Below are 8729 nucleotides of genomic sequence, written 5' to 3'. Positions count from 1 at the left end.
AACCAGGGGTCACAGTCTAAGGATAAGGAGTAAGCCATTTAGGACCGAGATGAGGAGAAACCTCTTCACCCAGAGAGTGGTGAACCTGTGGAATTCTCTACCACAGAAAGTTGTTGAGGCCAGTTTGTTAGATATATTCAAAAGAGAGTGAGATGTGGCCCTTATGGCTAAAGGGATCAAGGGGTATGGAGAGAAAGCAGGAATGGGGTACTGAAGTTGCATGATCAACCATGATCATATTGAATGGTGGTGCAGGCTCGAAGGGCCGAATGGCCTTCTCCTGCACCTACTTTCTATGTTTCTATGTTTCTATCCACAGAGGGGTCATACAAAGTTGCCAGAAAAAGTAGGAAGCCTGAGGATTATTGGGAGCAGTTCAGAATTCAGCAAAAAAGGACCAAGAGATTGATTAAGAAAGGAAAAATAGAGGTATGAGAGTAAATTTGCAAGGAACATAAAAACCGACTGCAAAAGTTTCTACAAGTATGTAAAAAGAAAAAGATTAGTGAAGACAAATTTAGATCCTTTACAGTCAGAAACGGGAGAATTTATAATGGGGAACAAGGAAATGGCAGAACAATTAAATAAATACTTTGGTTCTGTCTTCACGCAAGAGGACACAAATAACATCCCAGAAATGCTAGGGAACCAAGGGTCTAGTGAACAAGAGGAATTAAAGGAAATGATTATTGGTAAGAAAATAGTGCTGGAGAAACTAATAGGACTGAGGGCCGATAAATCCCCAGGGCCTGATAATCTGCATCCCAGAGAACTAAAAGAGGTAGCCATGGAAATAGTGGCTGCATTGGTTGTCATTTTCCAAAATTCTATAGATTATGGAACAGTTCCTGCAGATTGGAGGGTGGCAAATGTAACCCCACTATTTAAAAAAGGAGGGAGAGAGAAAACAGGGAACTACACACCGGTTAGCCTAACAACAATAGTAGGAAAAAATGCTAGAGTCTATTATGTAGGATGTGATAACGGCACACTTAGAAACTATCAAAAGGATTAGACAAAATCAACATGGATTTGTGAAAGGAAAATTGAGTTTGACAAACCTACTGGAGTTTTTTGAGGATGTAACTGATAGAATAGATAAGGGAGAACCAGTGGATGTAGTGTATTTGGATTTTCAGAAGGCCTTTGATAAAATCCCACATAAGACATTAGTGTGCAAAATTAAAGCACATAGGATTGGGGGCAATATACTGGCATGGGATTGAAAATTGGTTAACTGACAGGAAACAGAGAGTAGGAATAAACGGGTCTTTTTCGGGGTGGCGGGCAGTGACTAGTGGGGTACCACAAGGATCCGTGCTTAGGCCTCAGCTATTCAAAATATATATATAAATGATTTGGATGAGGGAACCTATTGCAAAATTTCCAAGTTTGCTGACGACACAAAACTAGGTGGGATTGTGAGTTGTGAGGAGGATGCAAAGACTCTGCAAGGTGATTTAGATAGGTTGAGTGAGTGGGCAAACACATGGCAGATGCAGAATAATGTGGATAAATGTGAAGTTATCCACTTTGGCAGAAAAAACATAAAGACAAAGTATTATTTAAATGGTGATAGCTTGGGAAATGTCGATGTATAAAGGGACCTGGGTGTCCTTGTACATCAGTCATTGAAAGCAAACATGCCGGTGCAGTCAGCAGTTAGTAAGGAAGATGGTATGTTGACCTTCATTGCAAGAGGATTTGAGTACAGGAGCAAGGATGTCTTACTACAGTTATACAGAGCCTTGGTGAGACCATACCTGGAATATTGTGTGCAGTTTTGGTCTCCTTACCTAAAAAAGGATACACTTGCCATAAAGGGAGTGCAACGAAGGTTCACCAGACTGATTCCTGGGATGGCAGGACTGTCGTATGAAGAGAGATTGGGTCAACTCGGCCTGTCTTCATTGAAATGTATAAAATTCTGATGGGGTTGGGCAGACTGGATGCGGGGAGGATCTTTCCGGTGGCTGGGAAGTCTGGAACAAGAGGTCACAGTCTCAGGATACAGGGTCGGAAATTTCGGACTGAGATGTGGAGAAATTTCTTCACTTGACACAAAAGGCATCAAGGGGCATGGGGAGAAAGCGAGAATATGGTGTTGAGATAGAGGATCAGCCATGATCATATTGAATGGTGGTGCAGGCTCGAAGGGCCGAATGGCCTACTATTGCTCCTATTTTCTAAATAGAGGCATGACAGGGCAGCTCAGTCCCGTGGTATGCACACTCTGCCATGTGGGAACTCCAGGACACTTCCCGTGTCCTGGACAAACACATGTGTAGGAAGTGTCGTCAGCTGGAGGAGCTCGAGCTCCGGGTTTTGGAGCTTGAGTAGCAACGGGCATCACTGCGGTGCATCCGTTAGGCTGAGAACTTCGGGAATAGCATGTTTCAGGAGATGGTCACTCAGCACCCTAGGAGTGAGCAGCCAGGGAGGAAATGGGTGACTGCCAGACAGAAGAGGAGGACCAGGCATGTAGTGCAGGACTCTCCTGTGTGCATCTCGCTTTCCAATCTGGGTTCTGTTCTGAGTACTGGTGAGGGCGATGGCTCCTCTGGGTTCCAGAGCAAAGTACACAGCACCACGGGTGGCTCAGCTGTACAGGGGGGAGAAAGGAGAGAGGGAGAGTAATACTAGTAGAGGATTCGATCATTACAGGAGCAGAGAGGCATTTCTGCGGCTGCAGGCGGGACTCCAGGATAAAGTGTTGCCTCCCTGTAGCCAGGGTTAAGGATGTCTCTGAGCGACTGCAGAACATTCTGAGAGGGGAGGGTGTAAGTATTTCTAAATCTAGTTCCCCATTATACACAGTTCTTTGACTTCAGGATTTATAAAGAACAAAATACACACGGCTCAGGGTTTTGGATCAACGAAGATTTGTTCATGTATTGAACATACACACAATTACTGCCCAGTATAAATCCCTACGATTTTTATTGGACGGATTAACCCCAAAATACAAACCCCTATGAAAGGGTCATTTGCATCAGCACAATATGACATGGTTAAACCCGTCCGCGGTTTGACTGTTACCTGTAAACTTACCCAGATTAAATCACAAAACCCTTCTATGATTTGACTGGAAACGTACAATCACCAATTCCCCGGCTGTCTGCTGAGGTTGACTGTAGGCCCAGATCTTAGTTGCAGCTTGCATCCCGAAAACACACTGCTGTCTGTTGCTGTTTCGATACTGTTCCTGTACTGGCTTTCCCCTCGGAAATGGCTCTTCTTTATACCAAAGACCAACTTGCAACCTCAAAACAGATTTCCTTTCCCTCCTGTGAAGACAATGGCAGCATCAAATGTGTGAATGTCTCTCGCAGGGAATTCTTGGTGTCTAATTGTCCCTCATTTAGGGTCATTGTCCATGATTACTCTGGCCACCGCCTGTCTGTCGTGTGAAGTACTTTCTGACAATATAACCTTCCCAAGGTGACTTCATTGTTGGTTTCCAGTCGCATTCTTATTCAAATGGTTCAGGGTCCAGTCTCGGCCTGCACTGATACCAGCCTTTCTGGGACCATGGTCTAAGGTACGCCTCTTTAACAATGTAACCCCTGAAGGTAAATGAATATGTGAATGTTCCTGTATCTTTTCAGACAGAAACCATTGAAGGTGTGAATGTCTCTCTTCTGGTGCTATTGTCTGTGTTGATTAGATGAAATGGCAGTTAGCCTGCATCATTGTCTCTGATGGTGTCTCATGGTTTTGCTGCAATGTTAGAATTAACCCTTTGCTGCCCAACTCTTTTTGTGGGCTGTAATGCAGTTCTGAGTTTTTATATTTAATAGTCCAATTTTTACTGTTGGGGGGTGAGGGGGGAGGAACGGAGCCTACAAGGGTGAACAGCCAGAGGTCATGGTCCATATTGGTAAATGATAAACCCAGCAATTACAGGCCAGTGAGTTTAACCCCGGTAGTGTGAAGCTTTGAGAAACAGTGATCAGGGACAAAATGAACAGTCACTTGGATAAGTGTGGATTAATTAAAGATAGCCAGCATGGATTTGTTAAAGGCAAATAGTGTTTCATTAACTTGATGAAGTTTTTTGATGAGGTGACAGAGAGCGTTGATGAGGGTAATGCGATTTCCAAAAGGCGTTCGACAAACTGGCACAAAATAGACTTGCCAGGAACGTTGAAGCCCATGGAATAAAAGGGGCAGTGGCAGCATGGTTACAAAATTCGCGAAGGGACAGGGAACAGATTCCATAAAATTGCCCCTCGTCCTGATTGGGGGCGGTAACCTTCTGGGGCTGGGACTCCTTGTGCCCGGCTCGGGAGTTCCACCCGGGGTGTGGAATTTGGCCCTTCCGCCCCTCAACAGAGGTGGAGCGCCATTGGAGATTGTTCGTGTCCGTGGAGGGGCGCTCCCGGGGCAGTAGGATGGCCCTGACTTCGGAGCCCAGCGCCCTGCTGGCAGCATCAGCGTCTCGTGTCTGCTCCGTTAGCACTGATGTGGCAGAATGTCCCTCAGGTTCAATTAAAGGGGAGGGCTGCTGTGTGCTCTGCAGTCCCGTTGGTGGCTGCCACTGGGCCAACAGGGACACCCTCGACTGGGCCAACAGTGCGGCTCTCATAACAGAGCGCCGGGCTGCAGGATTGCGGTTCTGTCGAGGCGAGGACCACCATTGTCGGGCTGACAGGGAGTCGGGTAACAGAAAAATAAAGCGGCCCACGGCGCAAACGGCCTCCCCATTCGGGTGTAGTGTCGGCGGTGGATGTCCGCGGGTTCGCGACTCGTGAAGCTGGCGGTGATATCGGCCGACGCCATCCTCGCCGCCCGCTGAGTATTTTCCTCCGCCGGGCGCAAAGGGGTCAGCGCGGGGTGGTGACGGGTCCGTGTGCACGCCGATGGTATCATCGTCGTGAATGCGCCAGCCCGGGGCACAAATCGTGGGGTGCGGCGTTAACGGTACAACACCCCCAAAACCTCCGGGGCAATTTCCACGGGGGCACTATCGTCCTCTTCCCCCGGGCGATAACCTCGTTGCGTCCCATTAGTGTCCATTAGCGCGAATGGAGCTATAAAAATGGTCAATTTGGCCCTCAGAGATTAGTGGTTAACGGTTGTTTTTAGGACTGGAGGTAGGTACACATTGCTGTTCCCCGGGGATCACTTCTGCGACCACTGCTTTTCTTGATATATAATAATGACTTGGACATGAATGCACAGGGCACAATTTCAAAATTTGCAGATGAGACAAAATTTGGAAGTATAGTGAACAGTGAGCAGGAGAGTGATCGATTTCAGCAAGTCATAGACGGGCTGGTGAAATGGGCGGACACGATGCAGATGAAATTTAATGCAGAAAAGTGTGAAGTGATACATTTTGGTCGCAAGAATGAGGAAAGGACATATAAACTAAATGGTACAATCCGAAACAGGGTGAATGAATAGTGGGTATGTGTGCACAAATTGTTGAAGGTGGCAGGGCAGGATGAGAAAGCAGTTACAAAGGCTTACGGGATCCTGGGCTTCATAAATAAAGGTAGAGAGTACAAAAGTGTGTAAATTATGATGAACGTGTATAAAACACTGGTGTGGCCCCAACTGGGGCATTGTGTCCAATTTTGGGCACCACACTTTACGAAGGATGTGAAGGCCTTAGAGAAGCTGCAGAAAAAATGAACAAGAATGATTCCAGGAATGAGGAACTTCAGTTATGTTGGTCAACTGGAGAAGCTGGGGCTTTCTCCTTGGAGCAGAGAAGATGGAGATGGAGCTTTGATAGAGGTGTTCAAAATAATGAGGGGTCTGGACAAAGTAGCTAGAGAGAGAAACTGTTCCCATAGGCAGAAGAGTCAAGAACCAGAGGAATCAGATTCAACGTGATTGGCAAAAGAACCAAAGGTGATGTAAGAAAAAATGTTTGTACGCAGCGAGTGGTTGGGTTCTGAATGCACTGCCTGAAAGGGTGGTGGAGGCAGACTCAATCTTATCTTTCAAAAGGGAATTGGATAAGTATCTGAAGGAAAAACAAATTGCCGGGCTACAGGGAAAGGACAGGGGAGTGGGACTACCTGAGAGTCGCCACAGGCTCGATGGGCTGAATGGCCTTCTTCCATGCTGTAACCATTCTATGGTTCAATGAATTCAGGCATAGACTGGGCGGTAAATGACAGGAGTTAATGTGAAGAGTCGAGGATTTGTCTGGTGCCTTTGGTTCGTATCCCTGTCAGGGTATATATATATTTTTTTATTCGTTCATGGGATGTGGGCATTGCTGGCAAGGCCAGCATTTATTGCCCATCACTACTTGCCCTTGAGCAAGTTATTGTGAGCCGCCATTGTGAACCACCGCAGACCCTATGATGAAGGTGCTCCCACAGTGGTTAGGGCGTGAGTTCCAGGATTTTGACCCAGCAATGATGAAGGAACGGCGATATATTTCCAAGTCAGGATGGCGTGTAACTTGGAGGTGATGGTGTTCCCATGTACCTGCTGCCCTTGTCCTTCTAGATGGTTGGGGGCACGTGTTTGGGAGGTGCTGCCAAAGAAGCCTTGGCGAGTTGCTGCAGTGCATCTTGTAGATGGTACACACTGCAGCCACGGTGAGCTAGTGGTGGAGGGAGTGAATGTTTAAGGTGATGGAAGGGCTGCCAATGAAGCAGGCTGCTTTGTCCTGGATGGTGTCAAGCTTCTTAAGTGTTTTTGCACAGAGTCCGCTCCGTCGAGCAGGATGAGACGTGTTCGCGTTTCTTCTTCCAAAAGGTACACAGGGGGAGCTCTGTGATCACCAGCGACGTCTTCGCAGCCTGACATGCTGAGGATCAGCAAATCCTTCTCTGCCGGGCTGTACAACGTCAAGCCCACAGACCGCGCGGCCTCGCAGTCTTTCCTGTCGTCTATCTCAGAGGTCTTAGACCACAGCGAGCGGGAGAGTCTCGATCACCCACTAACTCTGGACGAGCTGACAAAGGCCGTCCCGTCCCTCATGATGAGTAAAACTCCCGGAAGCGACGGTTTAGCGGTCTAGTTGTATTCGGCTCTGTGGGACTGGATAGGCCCAGGCCTGCTGGAAGTGTACGGGGGTATGCTTCTGGCTGGCAGCATGTCAGAATCAATGAGGAAAGGCATCATCACCCTCATCTACAAGCAGAAGTGGGAGAGGGAGGAAATCAAAAACTGGCGGCCATTTCGCTGCTCAATGTGGTCGACAAGATCCTGTCAAAGGTCATCGCAAACAGGGTCAAGTCTGCTCGGGAGCTGGTGATCCGGCAGGAAGATCTCTGATAGCCTCGCGCTACTCAGGGATACGATCGCCTCCGTGCGGGACAGGAGGGTGGACACCTGTTTAATCAGCTTGCCTTTGACAGGATATCGCACACGTACCTGATGGACGTGCTCTCCAAATGGGGTTTGGGGAGGGTATCCGCAATTGGATCCAACTGCTCTACACAGACATCAGTAGCACAGTTCTAATCAATGGGCGGGAAACTGGAAGCTTTCCAATCAGGTCTGGAGTCAGGCAAGGCTGTCCCCTCTCCTCTGTCTTGTTTGTGTGTTGTATCGAGCCCATTGCCGAGTCCATCAGGAAGGATGCGGGCATTAGGCGGGTGACAATCCCAGGCAGCGGAGGCGTTCAGGTCAAGATCTCCCTGTACATGGACGACGTCACCATCTTTTGCTCGGATCCGCAGCCAGTCCGCGGATTGCTCACAATCTGTGACCAGTTTGAACTGGCCTCGGGGGCGAAGGTCAGTCGCAGCAAAAGCGAGGCCATGTTCTTTGGAAGCTGGTCTGACCGATCCTTTATTCCCTTCACCGTGAAGTCAGATTACCTGAAGGTGTTGGGAATATGGTTCGGAGCGGACGGGTCGTGCGTGAAAAACTGGAAGGAGCGTATCGCTAAAGCCAAACATAAACTGGGATGGTGAAAGTTGTGCTCACTTTCCATTGCAGGAAAGAACCTGGTCACGAGGAGTGAGGTGCTCTCGGTGTTGTACGTGGTGCAGGTCTGGCCCATACCCCACTCCTGTGCCGTGGCAGTCACCCGAGTCATCTTCCATTTCATCTGGAGATCGAAAATGGACCGTGTCCGCAGAGACATGATGTACAAATCTCTAGACAAGGAGGGAAAGGACGTTCCAAACGTGGCCCTCATCCTGATGGCCACCTTTGTGTGCGGCTGCATTAAGCTGTGCATTGACCCTTCGTACGCAAACACCAAGTGTCAGTACGTGCTGAGATTCTATCTGTCCCTGGTGTTGCGAAGGATGGGTCTGGCCAGGCTGCCACGGAACGCTCCGACCAGTTGGACCATGCCTCAGCACCTGTCCTTCGTGGAAAGGTTTTCAAGAAAAACACCTTTGACCACAAGGCCATAAAGCAGTGGTCAGCACGCAAGGTCCTGGACGCCCTACAAAAGAAGGAGATGATGGATCCTGTCGGACGGTTCCCCGAGCAGGCTGTCGAACTCGTTTGGCAGAATGTCTCATCGGCAGAGCTTTCATACAAGCACCAAGACATAGCTTGGTTGACGGTGAGATGGGCCCTACCCGTCAGGTCCTTCATACACAGCCGGGGTTTCAGAGACACGGCACTCTAGCCCTGAGCCGGCTGTGGTGCGGACGAGACTGACATCCATCTCTTTCGGGATTGCCCCTTTGCAAGGCAGGTCTGGAAGGAGATGCAGTGGTAGCTGTCGAGGTTCATCGCAAGCAGCTCCGTAACACAGGACTCTGTGCTCTACGGACTGTTCCCCGGGACACACACCG

Source organism: Pristiophorus japonicus, chromosome 3, assembly GCF_044704955.1.
Source record: "Pristiophorus japonicus isolate sPriJap1 chromosome 3, sPriJap1.hap1, whole genome shotgun sequence".
NCBI classification, from domain to species: Eukaryota; Metazoa; Chordata; class Chondrichthyes; family Pristiophoridae; genus Pristiophorus; species Pristiophorus japonicus.
This window is presented reverse-complemented; position numbering follows the sequence as displayed.